The sequence below is a fragment of the Oncorhynchus mykiss genome, chromosome 22, assembly GCF_013265735.2.
Source record: "Oncorhynchus mykiss isolate Arlee chromosome 22, USDA_OmykA_1.1, whole genome shotgun sequence".
In the NCBI taxonomy this organism is placed as follows: domain Eukaryota; kingdom Metazoa; phylum Chordata; class Actinopteri; order Salmoniformes; family Salmonidae; genus Oncorhynchus; species Oncorhynchus mykiss.
Window position 1 is genome coordinate 48,278,245 of NC_048586.1, and position 21,110 is coordinate 48,299,354.

Genomic DNA, 21,110 nt, shown 5'->3' on the forward strand with positions numbered 1-21,110 from the left:
GGTGACAACATGTTGCTTTACTATACAGCCCCTGGTGACAACATGTTACTTTACTATACAGGCCCTGGTGACAACATGTTACTTTACTATACAGGCCCTGGTGACAACATGTTACTTTACTATACAGGCCCTGGTGACAACATGTTACTTTACTATACAGGCCCTGGTGACATGTTACTTTACTATACAGTCCCTGGTGACAACATGTTACTGTACTAGAAAGGTCCTGGTGACATGTTACTTTATTATACAGGCCCTGGTGACAACATGTTACTTTATTATACAGGCCCTGGTGACAACATGTTACTTTACTATACAGGCCCTGGTGACAACATGTTACTTTACTATACAGGCCCTGGTGACAACATGTTACTTTACTATACAGGCCCTGGTTACATGTTACTTTACTATACAGGCCCTGGTGACATGTTACTTTACTATAAAGGCCCTGGGGACACCATGTTACTTTACTATACAGGCCCTGGTGACATGTTACTTTACTATAAAGGCCCTGGTGACAACATGTTACTTTACTATACAGGCCCTGGTGACAACATGTTACTTTACTATACAGGCCCTGGTGACAACATGTTACTTTACTATACAGGCCCTGGTTAAATGTTACTTTACTATACAGGCCCTGGTGACATGTTACTTTACTATAAAGGCCCTGGTGACAACATGTTACTTTACTATACAGGCCCTGGTGACATGTTACTTTACTATACAGGCCCTGGTGACAACATGTTACCTTACTATACAGGCCCCGGTGACATGTTACTTTACTATACAGGCCCTGGTGACAACATGTTACTTTACTATACAGGCCCTGGTGACAACATGTTGCTTTACTATACAGCCCCTGGTGACAACATGTTACTTTACTATACAGGCCCTGGTGACATGTTACTCTACTATTCAGAACCTGGTGACATGTATATTTACTATATAGGCCCTGGTGACAACATGTTACTTTACTATACAGGCCCTGGTGACAACATGATACTTTACTATACAGGCCCTGGAGACATGTTACTTTACTAAAAAAAAACTGGTGACATGTTACTTTACTATACAGGCCCTGGTGACAACATGTTACTTTACTATACATTCCCTGGTGACATGCTACTTTACTATACATCCCCTGGTGACATGTTACTTTACTATACAGGCCCTGGTGACATGTTACTTTACTATACAGGTCCTGGTGACATGTTACTCTACTATACAGGCCCTGGTGACATTCTACTTTACTATACAGGCCCTGTTGACATGCTACTTTACTATACAGGCCCTGGTGACAACATGTTACTTTACTATACAGGTCCTGGTGACATGTTACTTTACTATACAGGCCCTGGTGACAACATGTTACTTTACTATACAGGAACTGGTGACAACATGTTACTTTACTATACAGGCCCTGTGACATGTTGCGCTACTACACAGGCCCTGGTGACAACATGTTACTTTACTATACAGGCCCTGGTGACAACATGTTACTGTACTATACAGGCCCTGGTGACAACATGTTACTTTACTATACAGGCCCTGGTGACATGTTACTTTACTATAAAGGCCCTGGTGACAACATGTTACTTTACTATACAGGCCCTGGTGACAACATGTTACTTTACTATACAGGCCCTGGTGACAACATGTTACTTTACTATACAGGCCCTGGTTACATGTTGCTTTACTATACAGGCCCTGGTGACATGTTACTTTACTATAAAGGCCCTGGTGACAACATGTTACTTTACTATACAGGCCCTGGTGACATGTTACTTTACTATACAGGCCCTGGTGACAACATGTTACCTTACTATACAGGCCCCGGTGACATGTTACTTTACTATACAGGCCCTGGTGACAACATGTTACTTTACTATACAGGCCCTGGTGACAACATGTTACTTTACTATACAGGCCCTGGTGACAACATGTTGCTTTACTATACAGCCCCTGGTGACAACATGTTACTTTACTATTCAGAACCTGGTGACATGTATATTTACTATACAGGCCCTGGTGACAACATGATACTTTACTATACAGGCCCTGGTGACATGTTACTTTATTATACAGGCCCTGGTGACATGTTACTTTACTATACAGTCCCTGGTGACAACATGTTACTGTACTAGAAAGGTCCTGGTGACATGTTACTTTATTATACAGGCCCTGGTGACATGTTACTTTACTATACAGTCCCTGGTGACAACATGTTACTTTACTATACAGGCCCTGGTGACAACATGTTACTTTACTATACAGGCCCTGGTGACAACATGATACTTTACTATACAGGCCCTGGTGACAACATGTTACTTTACTATACAGGCCCTGGTGACAACATGTTGCTTTACTATACAGCCCCTGGTGACAACGTGTTACTTTACTATACAGGCCCTGGTGACAACATGTTACTTTACTATACAGGCCCTGGTGACAACATGTTACTTTACTATACAGGCCCTGGTGACAACATGTTACTTTACTATACAGGCCCTGGTGACATGTTACTTTACTATACAGTCCCTGGTGACAACATGTTACTGTACTAGAAAGGTCCTGGTGACATGTTACTTTATTATACAGGCCCTGGTGACAACATGTTACTTTATTATACAGGCCCTGGTGACAACATGTTACTTTACTATACAGGCCCTGGTGACAACATGTTACTTTACTATACAGGCCCTGGTGACAACATGTTACTTTACTATACAGGCCCTGGTTACATGTTACTTTACTATACAGGCCCTGGTGACATGTTACTTTACTATAAAGGCCCTGGAGACACCATGTTACTTTACTATACAGGCCCTGGTGACATGTTACTTTACTATAAAGGCCCTGGTGACAACATGTTACTTTACTATACAGGCCCTGGTGACAACATGTTACTTTACTATACAGGCCCTGGTGACAACATGTTACTTTACTATACAGGCCCTGGTTAAATGTTACTTTACTATACAGGCCCTGGTGACATGTTACTTTACTATAAAGGCCCTGGTGACAACATGTTACTTTACTATACAGGCCCTGGTGACATGTTACTTTACTATACAGGCCCTGGTGACAACATGTTACCTTACTATACAGGCCCCGGTGACATGTTACTTTACTATACAGGCCCTGGTGACAACATGTTACTTTACTATACAGGCCCTGGTGACAACATGTTACTTTACTATACAGGCCCTGGTGACAACATGTTGCTTTACTATACAGCCCCTGGTGACAACATGTTACTTTACTATACAGGCCCTGGTGACATGTTACTCTACTATTCAGAACCTGGTGACATGTATATTTACTATATAGGCCCTGGTGACAACATGTTACTTTACTATACAGGCCCTGGTGACAACATGATACTTTACTATACAGGCCCTGGTGACATGTTACTTTATTATACAGACCCTGGTGACAACATGTTACTTTACTTTACATTCCCTGGTGACATGTTACTTTACTATACATCCCTTGGTGACATGTTACTTTACTATACAGGCCCTGGTGACAACATGTTACTTTATTATACAGGCCCTGGTGACAACATGTTACTTTACTATACAGGCCCTGGTGACAACATGTTACTTTACTATACAGGCCCTGGTGACAACATGTTACTTTACTATACAGGCCCTGGTGACATGTTACTTTACTATACAGTCCCTGGTGACAACATGTTACTGTACTAGAAAGGTCCTGGTGACATGTTACTTTATTATACAGGCCCTGGTGACAACATGTTACTTTATTATACAGGCCCTGGTGACAACATGTTACTTTACTATACAGGCCCTGGTGACAACATGTTACTTTACTATACAGGCCCTGGTGACAACATGTTACTTTACTATACAGGCCCTGGTTACATGTTACTTTACTATACAGGCCCTGGTGACATGTTACTTTACTATAAAGGCCCTGGTGACACCATGTTACTTTACTATACAGGCCCTGGTGACATGTTACTTTACTATAAAGGCCCTGGTGACAACATGTTACTTTACTATACAGGCCCTGGTGACAACATGTTACTTTACTATACAGGCCCTGGTGACAACATGTTACTTTACTATACAGGCCCTGGTTACATGTTACTTTACTATACAGGCCCTGGTGACATGTTACTTTACTATAAAGGCCCTGGTGACAACATGTTACTTTACTATACAGGCCCTGGTGACATGTTACTTTACTATACAGGCCCTGGTGACAACATGTTACCTTACTATACAGGCCCCGGTGACATGTTACTTTACTATACAGGCCCTGGTGACAACATGTTACTTTACTATACAGGCCCTGGTGACAACATGTTACTTTACTATACAGGCCCTGGTGACAACATGTTGCTTTACTATACAGCCCCTGGTGACAACATGTTACTTTACTATACAGGCCCTGGTGACATGTTACTCTACTATTCAGAACCTGGTGACATGTATATTTACTATATAGGCCCTGGTGACAACATGTTACTTTACTATACAGGCCCTGGTGACAACATGATACTTTACTATACAGGCCCTGGTGACATGTTACTTTATTATACAGACCCTGGTGACAACATGTTACTATACTTTACATTCCCTGGTGACATGTTACTTTACTATACATCCCTTGGTGACATGTTACTTTACTATACAGGCCCTGGTGACAACATGTTACTTTATTATACAGGCCCTGGTGACAACATGTTACTTTACTATACAGGCCCTGGTGACAACATGTTACTTTACTATACAGGCCCTGGAGACATGTTACTTTACTAAAAAAAACCTGGTGACATGTTACTTTACTATACAGGCCCTGGTGACAACATGTTACTTTACTATACATTCCCTGGTGACATGCTACTTTACTATACATCCCCTGGTGACATGTTACTTTACTATACAGGCCCTGGTGACATGTTACTTTACTATACAGGTCCTGGTGACATGTTACTCTACTATACAGGCCCTGGTGACATTCTACTTTACAATACAGGCCCTGTTGACATGCTACTTTACTATACAGGCCCTGGTGACAACATGTTACTTTACTATACAGGTCCTGGTGACATGTTACTTTACTATACAGGCCCTGGTGACAACATGTTACTTTACTATACAGGAACTGGTGACAACATGTTACTTTACTATACAGGCCCTGTGACATGTTGCGCTACTACACAGGCCCTGGTGACAACATGTTACTTTACTATACAGGCCCTGGTGACAACATGTTACTGTACTATACAGGCCCTGGTGACAACATGTTACTTTACTATACAGGCCCTGGTGACATGTTACTTTACTATAAAGGCCCTGGTGACAACATGTTACTTTACTATACAGGCCCTGGTGACAACATGTTACTTTACTATACAGGCCCTGGTGACAACATGTTACTTTACTATACAGGCCCTGGTGACAACATGTTACTTTACTACACAGGCCCTGGTTACATGTTACTTTACTATACAGGCCCTGGTGACATGTTACTTTACTATAAAGGCCCTGGGGACACCATGTTACTTTACTATACAGGCCCTGGTGACATGTTACTTTACTATAAAGGCCCTGGTGACAACATGTTACTTTACTATACAGGCCCTGGTGACAACATGTTACTTTACTATACAGGCCCTGGTGACAACATGTTACTTTACTATACAGGCCCTGGTTACATGTTACTTTACTATACAGGCCCTGGTGACAACATGTTACTTTACTATACATTCCCTGGTGACATGCTACTTTACTATACATCCCCTGGTGACATGTTACTTTACTATACAGGCCCTGGTGACAACATGTTACTTTACTGTACAGGCCCTGGTGACATGATACTTTACTATACAGGCCCTGGTGACATGTTACTTTATTATACAGGCCCTGGTGACAACATGTTACTTTACTATACATTCCCTGGTGACATGCTACTTTACTATACATCCCCTGGTGACATGTTACTTTACTATACAGGCCCTGGTGACAACATGTTACTTTACTGTACAGGCCCTGGTGACATGTTACTTTACTATACAGGCCCTGGTGACAACATGTTACCTTACTATACAGGCCCCGGTGACATGTTACTTTACTATACAGGCCCTGGTGACAACATGTTACTTTACTATACAGGCCCTGGTGACAACATGTTACTTTACTATACAGGCCCTGGTGACAACATGTTGCTTTACTATACAGCCCCTGGTGACAACATGTTACTTTACTATACAGGCCCTGGTGACAACATGTTACTTTACTATACAGGCCCTGGTGACAACATGTTACTTTACTATACAGGCCCTGGTGACATGTTACTTTACTATACAGTCCCTGGTGACAACATGTTACTTTACTATACAGGCCCTGGTGACAACATGTTACTTTACTATACAGGCCCTGGTGACAACATGATACTTTACTATACAGGCCCTGGTGACAACATGTTACTTTACTATACAGGCCCTGGTGACAACATGTTGCTTTACTATACAGCCCCTGGTGACAACATGTTACTTTACTATACAGGCCCTGGTGACAACATGTTACTTTACTATACAGGCCCTGGTGACAACATGTTACTTTACTATACAGGCCCTGGTGACAACATGTTACTTTACTATACAGGCCCTGGTGACATGTTACTTTACTATACAGTCCCTGGTGACAACATGTTACTGTACTAGAAAGGTCCTGGTGACATGTTACTTTATTATACAGGCCCTGGTGACAACATGTTACTTTATTATACAGGCCCTGGTGACAACATGTTACTTTACTATACAGGCCCTGGTGACAACATGTTACTTTACTATACAGGCCCTGGTGACAACATGTTACTTTACTATACAGGCCCTGGTTACATGTTACTTTACTATACAGGCCCTGGTGACATGTTACTTTACTATAAAGGCCCTGGGGACACCATGTTACTTTACTATACAGGCCCTGGTGACATGTTACTTTACTATAAAGGCCCTGGTGACAACATGTTACTTTACTATACAGGCCCTGGTGACAACATGTTACTTTACTATACAGGCCCTGGTGACAACATGTTACTTTACTATACAGGCCCTGGTTAAATGTTACTTTACTATACAGGCCCTGGTGACATGTTACTTTACTATAAAGGCCCTGGTGACAACATGTTACTTTACTATACAGGCCCTGGTGACATGTTACTTTACTATACAGGCCCTGGTGACAACATGTTACCTTACTATACAGGCCCCGGTGACATGTTACTTTACTATACAGGCCCTGGTGACAACATGTTACTTTACTATACAGGCCCTGGTGACAACATGTTACTTTACTATACAGGCCCTGGTGACAACATGTTGCTTTACTATACAGCCCCTGGTGACAACATGTTACTTTACTATACAGGCCCTGGTGACATGTTACTCTACTATTCAGAACCTGGTGACATGTATATTTACTATATAGGCCCTGGTGACAACATGTTACTTTACTATACAGGCCCTGGTGACAACATGATACTTTACTATACAGGCCCTGGTGACATGTTACTTTATTATACAGACCCTGGTGACAACATGTTACTTTACTTTACATTCCCTGGTGACATGTTACTTTACTATACATCCCTTGGTGACATGTTACTTTACTATACAGGCCCTGGTGACAACATGTTACTTTATTATACAGGCCCTGGTGACAACATGTTACTTTACTATACAGGCCCTGGTGACAACATGTTACTTTACTATACAGGCCCTGGTGACAACATGTTACTTTACTATACAGGCCCTGGTGACATGTTACTTTACTATACAGTCCCTGGTGACAACATGTTACTGTACTAGAAAGGTCCTGGTGACATGTTACTTTATTATACAGGCCCTGGTGACAACATGTTACTTTATTATACAGGCCCTGGTGACAACATGTTACTTTACTATACAGGCCCTGGTGACAACATGTTACTTTACTATACAGGCCCTGGTGACAACATGTTACTTTACTATACAGGCCCTGGTTACATGTTACTTTACTATACAGGCCCTGGTGACATGTTACTTTACTATAAAGGCCCTGGTGACACCATGTTACTTTACTATACAGGCCCTGGTGACATGTTACTTTACTATAAAGGCCCTGGTGACAACATGTTACTTTACTATACAGGCCCTGGTGACAACATGTTACTTTACTATACAGGCCCTGGTGACAACATGTTACTTTACTATACAGGCCCTGGTTACATGTTACTTTACTATACAGGCCCTGGTGACATGTTACTTTACTATAAAGGCCCTGGTGACAACATGTTACTTTACTATACAGGCCCTGGTGACATGTTACTTTACTATACAGGCCCTGGTGACAACATGTTACCTTACTATACAGGCCCCGGTGACATGTTACTTTACTATACAGGCCCTGGTGACAACATGTTACTTTACTATACAGGCCCTGGTGACAACATGTTACTTTACTATACAGGCCCTGGTGACAACATGTTGCTTTACTATACAGCCCCTGGTGACAACATGTTACTTTACTATACAGGCCCTGGTGACATGTTACTCTACTATTCAGAACCTGGTGACATGTATATTTACTATATAGGCCCTGGTGACAACATGTTACTTTACTATACAGGCCCTGGTGACAACATGATACTTTACTATACAGGCCCTGGTGACATGTTACTTTATTATACAGACCCTGGTGACAACATGTTACTATACTTTACATTCCCTGGTGACATGTTACTTTACTATACATCCCTTGGTGACATGTTACTTTACTATACAGGCCCTGGTGACAACATGTTACTTTATTATACAGGCCCTGGTGACAACATGTTACTTTACTATACAGGCCCTGGTGACAACATGTTACTTTACTATACAGGCCCTGGAGACATGTTACTTTACTAAAAAAAACCTGGTGACATGTTACTTTACTATACAGGCCATGGTGACAACATGTTACTTTACTATACATTCCCTGGTGACATGTTACTTTACTATACAGGCCCTGGTGACATGTTACTTTACTATACAGGTCCTGGTGACATGTTACTCTACTATACAGGCCCTGGTGACATTCTACTTTACAATACAGGCCCTGTTGACATACTACTTTACTATACAGCCCCTGGTGACAACATGTTACTTTACTATACAGGCCCTGGTGACAACATGTTACTTTACTATACAGGCCCTGGTGACAACATGTTACTTTACTATACAGGCCCTGGTGACAACATGTTACTTTACTATACAGGCCCTGGTGACATGTTACTTTACTATACAGTCCCTGGTGACAACATGTTACTGTACTAGAAAGGTCCTGGTGACATGTTACTTTATTATACAGGCCCTGGTGACAACATGTTACTTTATTATACAGGCCCTGGTGACAACATGTTACTTTACTATACAGGCCCTGGTGACAACATGTTACTTTACTATACAGGCCCTGGTGACAACATGTTACTTTACTATACAGGCCCTGGTTACATGTTACTTTACTATACAGGCCCTGGTGACATGTTACTTTACTATAAAGGCCCTGGGGACACCATGTTACTTTACTATACAGGCCCTGGTGACATGTTACTTTACTATAAAGGCCCTGGTGACAACATGTTACTTTACTATACAGGCCCTGGTGACAACATGTTACTTTACTATACAGGCCCTGGTGACAACATGTTACTTTACTATACAGGCCCTGGTGACATGTTACTTTACTATACAGTCCCTGGTGACAACATGTTACTGTACTAGAAAGGTCCTGGTGACATGTTACTTTATTATACAGGCCCTGGTGACAACATGTTACTTTATTATACAGGCCCTGGTGACAACATGTTACTTTACTATACAGGCCCTGGTGACAACATGTTACTTTACTATACAGGCCCTGGTGACAACATGTTACTTTACTATACAGGCCCTGGTTACATGTTACTTTACTATACAGGCCCTGGTGACATGTTACTTTACTATAAAGGCCCTGGGGACACCATGTTACTTTACTATACAGGCCCTGGTGACATGTTACTTTACTATAAAGGCCCTGGTGACAACATGTTACTTTACTATACAGGCCCTGGTGACAACATGTTACTTTACTATACAGGCCCTGGTGACAACATGTTACTTTACTATACAGGCCCTGGTTACATGTTACTTTACTATACAGGCCCTGGTGACATGTTACTTTACTATAAAGGCCCTGGTGACAACATGTTACTTTACTATACAGGCCCTGGTGACATGTTACTTTACTATACAGAACCTGGTGACAACATGTTACCTTACTATACAGGCCCCGGTGACATGTTACTTTACTATACAGGCCCTGGTGACAACATGTTACTTTACTATACAGGCCCTGGTGACAACATGTTACTTTACTATACAGGCCCTGGTGACAACATGTTGCTTTACTATACAGCCCCTGGTGACAACATGTTACTTTACTATACAGGCCCTGGTGACATGTTACTCTACTATTCAGAACCTGGTGACATGTATATTTACTATATAGGCCCTGGTGACAACATGTTACTTTACTATACAGGCCCTGGTGACAACATGATACTTTACTATACAGGCCCTGGTGACATGTTACTTTATTATACAGACCCTGGTGACAACATGTTACTTTACTTTACATTCCCTGGTGACATGTTACTTTACTATACATCCCTTGGTGACATGTTACTTTACTATACAGGCCCTGGTGACAACATGTTACTTTACTGTACAGGCCCTGGTGACATGTTACTTTACTATACAGGCCCTGGTGACAACATGTTACCTTACTATACAGGCCCCGGTGACATGTTACTTTACTATACAGGCCCTGGTGACAACATGTTACTTTACTATACAGGCCCTGGTGACAACATGTTACTTTACTATACAGGCCCTGGTGACAACATGTTGCTTTACTATACAGCCCCTGGTGACAACATGTTACTTTACTATACAGGCCCTGGTGACAACATGTTACTTTACTATACAGGCCCTGGTGACAACATGTTACTTTACTATACAGGCCCTGGTGACAACATGTTACTTTACTATACAGGCCCTGGTGACATGTTACTTTACTATACAGTCCCTGGTGACAACATGTTACTGTACTAGAAAGGTCCTGGTGACATGTTACTTTATTATACAGGCCCTGGTGACAACATGTTACTTTATTATACAGGCCCTGGTGACAACATGTTACTTTACTATACAGGCCCTGGTGACAACATGTTACTTTACTATACAGGCCCTGGTGACAACATGTTACTTTACTACACAGGCCCTGGTTACATGTTACTTTACTATACAGGCCCTGGTGACATGTTACTTTACTATAAAGGCCCTGGGGACACCATGTTACTTTACTATACAGGCCCTGGTGACATGTTACTTTACTATAAAGGCCCTGGTGACAACATGTTACTTTACTATACAGGCCCTGGTGACAACATGTTACTTTACTATACAGGCCCTGGTGACAACATGTTACTTTACTATACAGGCCCTGGTTACATGTTACTTTACTATACAGGCCCTGGTGACAACATGTTACTTTACTATACATTCCCTGGTGACATGCTACTTTACTATACCTCCCCTGGTGACATGTTACTTTACTATACAGGCCCTGGTGACAACATGTTACTTTACTGTACAGGCCCTGGTGACATGATACTTTACTATACAGGCCCTGGTGACATGTTACTTTATTATACAGGCCCTGGTGACAACATGTTACTTTACTATACATTCCCTGGTGACATGCTACTTTACTATACATCCCCTGGTGACATGTTACTTTACTATACAGGCCCTGGTGACAACATGTTACTTTACTGTACAGGCCCTGGTGACATGTTACTTTACTATACAGGCCCTGGTGACAACATGTTACCTTACTATACAGGCCCCGGTGACATGTTACTTTACTATACAGGCCCTGGTGACAACATGTTACTTTACTATACAGGCCCTGGTGACAACATGTTACTTTACTATACAGGCCCTGGTGACAACATGTTGCTTTACTATACAGCCCCTGGTGACAACATGTTACTTTACTATACAGGCCCTGGTGACAACATGTTACTTTACTATACAGGCCCTGGTGACAACATGTTACTTTACTATACAGGCCCTGGTGACATGTTACTTTACTATACAGTCCCTGGTGACAACATGTTACTGTACTAGAAAGGTCCTGGTGACATGTTACTTTATTATACAGGCCCTGGTGACAACATGTTACTTTATTATACAGGCCCTGGTGACAACATGTTACTTTACTATACAGGCCCTGGTGACAACATGTTACTTTACTATACAGGCCCTGGTGACAACATGTTACTTTACTATACAGGCCCTGGTTACATGTTACTTTACTATACAGGCCCTGGTGACATGTTACTTTACTATAAAGGCCCTGGGGACACCATGTTACTTTACTATACAGGCCCTGGTGACATGTTACTTTACTATAAAGGCCCTGGTGACAACATGTTACTTTACTATACAGGCCCTGGTGACAACATGTTACTTTACTATACAGGCCCTGGTGACAACATGTTACTTTACTATACAGGCCCTGGTGACATGTTACTTTACTATACAGTCCCTGGTGACAACATGTTACTGTACTAGAAAGGTCCTGGTGACATGTTACTTTATTATACAGGCCCTGGTGACAACATGTTACTTTATTATACAGGCCCTGGTGACAACATGTTACTTTACTATACAGGCCCTGGTGACAACATGTTACTTTACTATACAGGCCCTGGTGACAACATGTTACTTTACTATACAGGCCCTGGTTACATGTTACTTTACTATACAGGCCCTGGTGACATGTTACTTTACTATAAAGGCCCTGGGGACACCATGTTACTTTACTATACAGGCCCTGGTGACATGTTACTTTACTATAAAGGCCCTGGTGACAACATGTTACTTTACTATACAGGCCCTGGTGACAACATGTTACTTTACTATACAGGCCCTGGTGACAACATGTTACTTTACTATACAGGCCCTGGTGACATGTTACTTTACTATACAGGCCCTGGTGACATGTTACTTTACTATAAAGGCCCTGGTGACAACATGTTACTTTACTATACAGGCCCTGGTGACATGTTACTTTACTATACAGAACCTGGTGACAACATGTTACCTTACTATACAGGCCCCGGTGACATGTTACTTTACTATACAGGCCCTGGTGACAACATGTTACTTTACTATACAGGCCCTGGTGACAACATGTTACTTTACTATACAGGCCCTGGTGACAACATGTTGCTTTACTATACAGCCCCTGGTGACAACATGTTACTTTACTATACAGGCCCTGGTGACATGTTACTCTACTATTCAGAACCTGGTGACATGTATATTTACTATATAGGCCCTGGTGACAACATGTTACTTTACTATACAGGCCCTGGTGACAACATGATACTTTACTATACAGGCCCTGGTGACATGTTACTTTATTATACAGACCCTGGTGACAACATGTTACTTTACTTTACATTCCCTGGTGACATGTTACTTTACTATACATCCCTTGGTGACATGTTACTTTACTATACAGGCCCTGGTGACAACATGTTACTTTATTATACAGGCCCTGGTGACAACATGTTACTTTGCTATACAGGCCCTGGTGACAACATGTTACTTTACTATACAGGCCCTGGAGACATGTTACTTTACTAAAAAAAACCTGGTGACATGTTACTTTACTATACAGGCCCTGGTGACAACATGTTACTTTACTATACATTCCCTGGTGACATGCTACTTTACTATACATCCCCTGGTGACATGTTACTTTACTATACAGGCCCTGATGACAACATGTTACTTTATTATACAGGCCCTGGTGACAACATGTTACTTTACTATACAGGCCCTGGTGACAACATGTTACTTTACTATACAGGCCCTGGAGACATGTTACTTTACTATACAGTCCCTGGTGACATGTTACTCTAATATACAGAACCTGGTGACATGTTACTTTACTATACAGACCCTGGTGACAACATGTTACTTTACTATACAGGCCCTCGTGACATGTTACTTTACTATACAGGCCCTGGTGACAACATGTTACTTTACTATACATTCCCTGGTGACAAGCTACTTTACTATACAGGCCCTGGTGACAACATGTTACTTTATTATACAGGCCCTGGTGACAACATGTTACTTTACTATACAGGCCCTGGTGACAACATGTTACTTTACTATACAGGCCCTGGTTACATGTTACTTTACTATACAGGCCCTGGTGACATGTTACTTTACTATAAAGGCCCTGGGGACACCATGTTACTTTACTATACAGGCCCTGGTGACATGTTACTTTACTATAAAGGCCCTGGTGACAACATGTTACTTTACTATACAGGCCCTGGTGACAACATGTTACTTTACTATACAGGCCCTGGTGACAACATGTTACTTTACTATACAGGCCCTGGTGACATGTTACTTTACTATACAGTCCCTGGTGACAACATGTTACTGTACTAGAAAGGTCCTGGTGACATGTTACTTTATTATACAGGCCCTGGTGACAACATGTTACTTTATTATACAGGCCCTGGTGACAACATGTTACTTTACTATACAGGCCCTGGTGACAACATGTTACTTTACTATACAGGCCCTGGTGACAACATGTTACTTTACTATACAGGCCCTGGTTACATGTTACTTTACTATACAGGCCCTGGTGACATGTTACTTTACTATAAAGGCCCTGGGGACACCATGTTACTTTACTATACAGGCCCTGGTGACATGTTACTTTACTATAAAGGCCCTGGTGACAACATGTTACTTTACTATACAGGCCCTGGTGACAACATGTTACTTTACTATACAGGCCCTGGTGACAACATGTTACTTTACTATACAGGCCCTGGTTACATGTTACTTTACTATACAGGCCCTGGTGACATGTTACTTTACTATAAAGGCCCTGGTGACAACATGTTACTTTACTATACAGGCCCTGGTGACATGTTACTTTACTATACAGAACCTGGTGACAACATGTTACCTTACTATACAGGCCCCGGTGACATGTTACTTTACTATACAGGCCCTGGTGACAACATGTTACTTTACTATACAGGCCCTGGTGACAACATGTTACTTTACTATACAGGCCCTGGTGACAACATGTTGCTTTACTATACAGCCCCTGGTGACAACATGTTACTTTACTATACAGGCCCTGGTGACATGTTACTCTACTATTCAGAACCTGGTGACATGTATATTTACTATATAGGCCCTGGTGACAACATGTTACTTTACTATACAGGCCCTGGTGACAACATGATACTTTACTATACAGGCCCTGGTGACATGTTACTTTATTATACAGACCCTGGTGACAACATGTTACTTTACTTTACATTCCCTGGTGACATGTTACTTTACTATACATCCCTTGGTGACATGTTACTTTACTATACAGGCCCTGGTGACAACATGTTACTTTATTATACAGGCCCTGGTGACAACATGTTACTTTGCTATACAGGCCCTGGTGACAACATGTTACTTTACTATACAGGCCCTGGAGACATGTTACTTTACTAAAAAAAACCTGGTGACATGTTACTTTACTATACAGGCCCTGGTGACAACATGTTACTTTACTATACATTCCCTGGTGACATGCTACTTTACTATACATCCCCTGGTGACATGTTACTTTACTATACAGGCCCTGATGACAACATGTTACTTTATTATACAGGCCCTGGTGACAACATGTTACTTTACTATACAGGCCCTGGTGACAACATGTTACTTTACTATACAGGCCCTGGAGACATGTTACTTTACTATACAGTCCCTGGTGACATGTTACTCTAATATACAGAACCTGGTGACATGTTACTTTACTATACAGACCCTGGTGACAACATGTTACTTTACTATACAGGCCCTCGTGACATGTTACTTTACTATACAGGCCCTGGTGACAACATGTTACTTTACTATACATTCCCTGGTGACAAGCTACTTTACTATACAGGCCCTGGTGACAACATGTTACTTTATTATACAGGCCCTGGTGACAACATGTTACTTTACTATACAGGCCCTGGTGACAACATGTTACTTTACTATACAGGCCCTGGTTACATGTTACTTTACTATACAGGCCCTGGTGACAACATGTTACTTTACTATACAGGCCCTGGTGACAACATGTTACTTTACTATACAGGCCCTGGTGACATGTTACTTTACTATAAAGGCCCTGGTGACAACATGTTACTGTACTAGAAAGGTCCTGGTGACATGTTACTTTACTATACAGGCCCTGGTGACATGTTACTTTATTATACAGGCCCTGGTGACAACATGTTACTTTACTATACAGGACCTGGTGACAACATGTTACTTTACTATACAGGCCCTGGTGACATGTTACTTTCCTATACAGAACCTGGTGACAACATGTTACTTTACTATACAGGCCCTGTGACATGTTGCGCTACTACACAGGCCCTGGTGACAACATGTTACTTTACTATACAGGCCCTGGTGACAACATGTTACTGTACTATACAGGCCCTGGTGACAACATGTTACTTTACTATACAGGCCCTGGTGACAACATGTTACTTTACTATACAGGCCCTGGTTACATGTTACTTTACTATACAGGCCCTGGTGACATGTTACTTTACTATAAAGGCCCTGGTGACAACATGTTACTTTCCTATACAGGCCCTGGTGACATGTTACTTTACTATAAAGGCCCTGGTGATAACATGTTACTTTACTATACAGGCCCTGGTGACAACATGTTACTTTACTATACAGGCCCTGGTGACAACATGTTACTTTACTATACAGGCCCTGGTTACATGTTACTTTACTATACAGGCCCTGGTGACATGTTACTTTACTATAAAGGCCCTGGTGACAACATGTTACTTTACTATACAGGCCCTGGTGACAACATGTTACTTTACTATACAGGCCCTGGTGACAACATGTTGCTTTACTATACAGCCCCTGGTGACAACATGTTACTTTACTATACAGGCCCTGGTGACATGTTACTTTACTATTCAGAACCTGGTGACATGTATATTTACTATATAGGCCCTGGTGACAACATGTTACTTTACTATACAGGCCCTGGTGACAACATGATACTTTACTATACAGGCCCTGGTGACATGTTACTTTATTATATAGGCCCTGGTGACAACATGTTACTTTACTATACATTCCCTGGTGACATGCTACTTTACTATACATCCCCTGGTGACATGTTACTTTACTATACAGGCCCTGGTGACAACATGTTACTTTACTGTACAGGCCCTGGTGACATGTTACTTTACTATACAGGCCCTGGTGACAACATGTTACCTTACTATACAGGCCCCGGTGACATGTTACTTTACTATACAGGCCCTGGTGACAACATGTTACTTTACTATACAGGCCCTGGTGACAACATGTTACTTTACTATACAGGCCCTGGTGACAACATGTTACTTTACTATACAGGCCCTGGTGACATGTTACTTTACTATAAAGGCCCTGGTGACAACATGTTACTTTACTATACAGGCCCTGGTGACATGTTACTTTACTATAAAGGCCCTGGTGACAACATGTTACTTTACTATACAGGCCCTGTTGACAACATGTTACATTACTATACAGGCCCTGGTGACAACATGTTACTTTACTATACAGGCCCTGGTGACAACATGTTACTTTACTATACAGGCCCTGTTGACATGTTACTTTACTATACAGGCCCTGGTGACATGCTACTTTACTATACAGGCCCTGGTGAAAACATGTTACTTTACTATACAGGCCCTGGTGACATGTTACTCTACTACACAGAACCTGGTGACATGTTACTTTACTATACAGGCCCTGGTGACATGTTACTCTACTATTCAGATCCTGGTGACATGTATATTTACTATATAGGCCCTGGTGACAACATGTTACTTTACTATACAGGCCCTGGTTACAACATGATACTTTACTATACAGGCCCTGGTGACATGTTACTTTACTATACAGGCCCTGGTGACATGTTAATATACTATACAGAACCTGGTGACATGTTAATTTACTATACAGGCCCTGGTGACAACATGTTACCTTACTATACAGGCCCTGGTGACAACATGTTACTTTACAATACAGGCCCTTGTGACATGTTACTTTAAAAAAAAACGACCTGGTGACATGTTACTTTACTATACAGGCCCTGGTGACATGTTACTTTACTAAAAAAAAACCTGGTGACATGTTACTTTACTATACAGGCCCTGGGACATGTTACTTTACTAAAAAAAACCTGGTGACATGTTACTTTACTATACAGGCCCTGGTGACAACATGTTACTTTACTATACATTCCCTGGTGACATGCTACTTTACTATACATCCCCTGGTGACATGTTACTTTACTATACAGGCCCTGGTGACAACATGTTACTTTATTATACAGGCCCTGGTGACAACATGTTACTTTACTATACAGGCCCTGGTGACAACATGTTACTTTACTATACAGGCCCTGGAGACATGTTACTTTACTATACAGTCCCTGGTGACATGTTACTCTACTATACAGAACCTGGTGACATGTTACTTTACTATACAGACCCTGGTGACAACATGTTACTTTACTATACAGTCCCTGGTGACATGTTACTCTACTATACAGAACCTGGTGACATGTTACTTTACTATACAGACCCTGGTGACAACATGTTACTTTACTATACAGGCCCTGGTGACATGTTACTTTACTATACAGGCCCTGGTGACAACATGTTACTTTACTATACAGGCCCTGGTGACATGCTACTTTACTATAAAGGCCCTGGTGACAACATGTTACTTTACTATACAGGCCCTGGTGACAACATGTTACATTACTATACAGGCCCTGGTGACAACATGTTACTTTACTATACAGGCCCTGGTGACAACATGTTACTTTACTATACAGGCCCTGTTGACATGTTACTTTACTATACAGGCCCTGGTGACATGCTACTTTACTATACAGGCCCTGGTGAAAACATGTTACTTTACTATACAGGCCCTGGTGACATGTTACTCTACTACACAGAACCTGGTGACATGTTAATTTACTATACAGGCCCTGGTGACATGTTACTCTACTATTCAGATCCTGGTGACATGTATATTTACTATATAGGCCCTGGTGACAACATGTTACTTTACTATACAGGCCCTGGTTACAACATGATACTTTACTATACAGGCCCTGGTGACATGTTACTTTACTATACAGGCCCTGGTGACATGTTAATATACTATACAGAACCTGGTGACATGTTAATTTACTATACAGGCCCTGGTGACAACATGTTACCTTACTATACAGGCCCTGGTGACAACATGTTACTTTACAATACAGGCCCTTGTGACATGTTACTTTAAAAAAAAAAACGACCTGGTGACATGTTACTTTACTATACAGGCCCTGGTGACATGTTACTTTACTAAAAAAAAACCTGGTGACATGTTACTTTACTATACAGGCCCTGGGACATGTTACTTTACTAAAAAAAACCTGGTGACATGTTACTTTACTATACAGGCCCTGGTGACAACATGTTACTTTACTATACATTCCCTGGTGACATGCTACTTTACTATACATCCCCTGGTGACATGTTACTTTACTATACAGGCCCTGGTGACAACATGTTACTTTATTATACAGGCCCTGGTGACAACATGTTACTTTACTATACAGGCCCTGGTGTCAACATGTTACTTTACTATACAGGCCCCGGAGAAATGTTACTTTACTATACAGGCCCTGTTCACATGTTACTCTACTATACAGAACCTGGTGACATGTTACTTTACTATACAGACCCTGGTGACAACATGTTACTTTACTATAAAGGCCCTTGTGCCATGCTACTTTACTATACAGGCCATTGTGACAACATGTTACTTTAATATAATGGCCCTGGTGACATGCTACTTTACTATACAGGCCATGGTGACATGTTACTTTACTATACAGGCCCTGGTGACATGTTACTTTAATATACAGGCCATGGTGACAACATGTTACTTTACTATACAGGCCCTGGTGACATGTTACTTTACTATACAGGCCCTGGTGACAACATGTTACTTTACTATACAGGCCCTGGTAACATGTTACTTTACTATACAGGCCATGGTCACATGTTACTTTACTATACAGGCCCTGGTGACATGCTACTTTACTATACAGGCCCTGGTTACATGTTACTTTACTATACAGGCCCTGGTTACATGTTACTTTACTATACAGGCCCTGGTGACAACATGTTACTTTACTATACAGGCCCTGGTGACAACATGTTACTTTACTATACAGGCCCTGGTGACAACATGTTACTTTACTATACAGGCCCTGGTGACATGTTACTTTACTATACAGGCCCTGGTGACAACATGTTACTTTACTAGCCAACTATGTCTTGTTTTACAGTCACGTCAAACAGTGTAGCCAGAATATAAGCAAAGTAGCTGCATTTGCATTTCTTTAAACTATTTTCTAGTGAAGATTTATTGTGGTACATCCATAACAATGAGCTTATGATGCACGACTTTGCCTGGCAGAAAACACGTGCTCTCTTGTTCAGACAAAGGAAAGACAATCCATGACATGCTTTTGAGCTGATTTAAGTAAATCAAACAATTATACATTCCCTTTGTTATCCACCACACAAACTCACGTGATAGTGCCAGAGAAGTCTGTGTTTGTTGGATATATTGGAACGGCTGTCTCCCTTGGGTCCAGATTATTCTTTGTGGCCTCGTTACATGCGAGAGTGGCGTATCTGAGAGAGAGATAATGCTTTGTTATAATATTGCTTTCCAGTAGCCTAATTACGAGTGCAACTTAGAAATAACATAAGCAGGCTATAGACAACATACCTTAGACCGTTCTCGTCTGTTTTTACGAGGAATGAGTTGGACTTTAATTGTCTGTTCCCCTCTTTTCCTCTTCAAC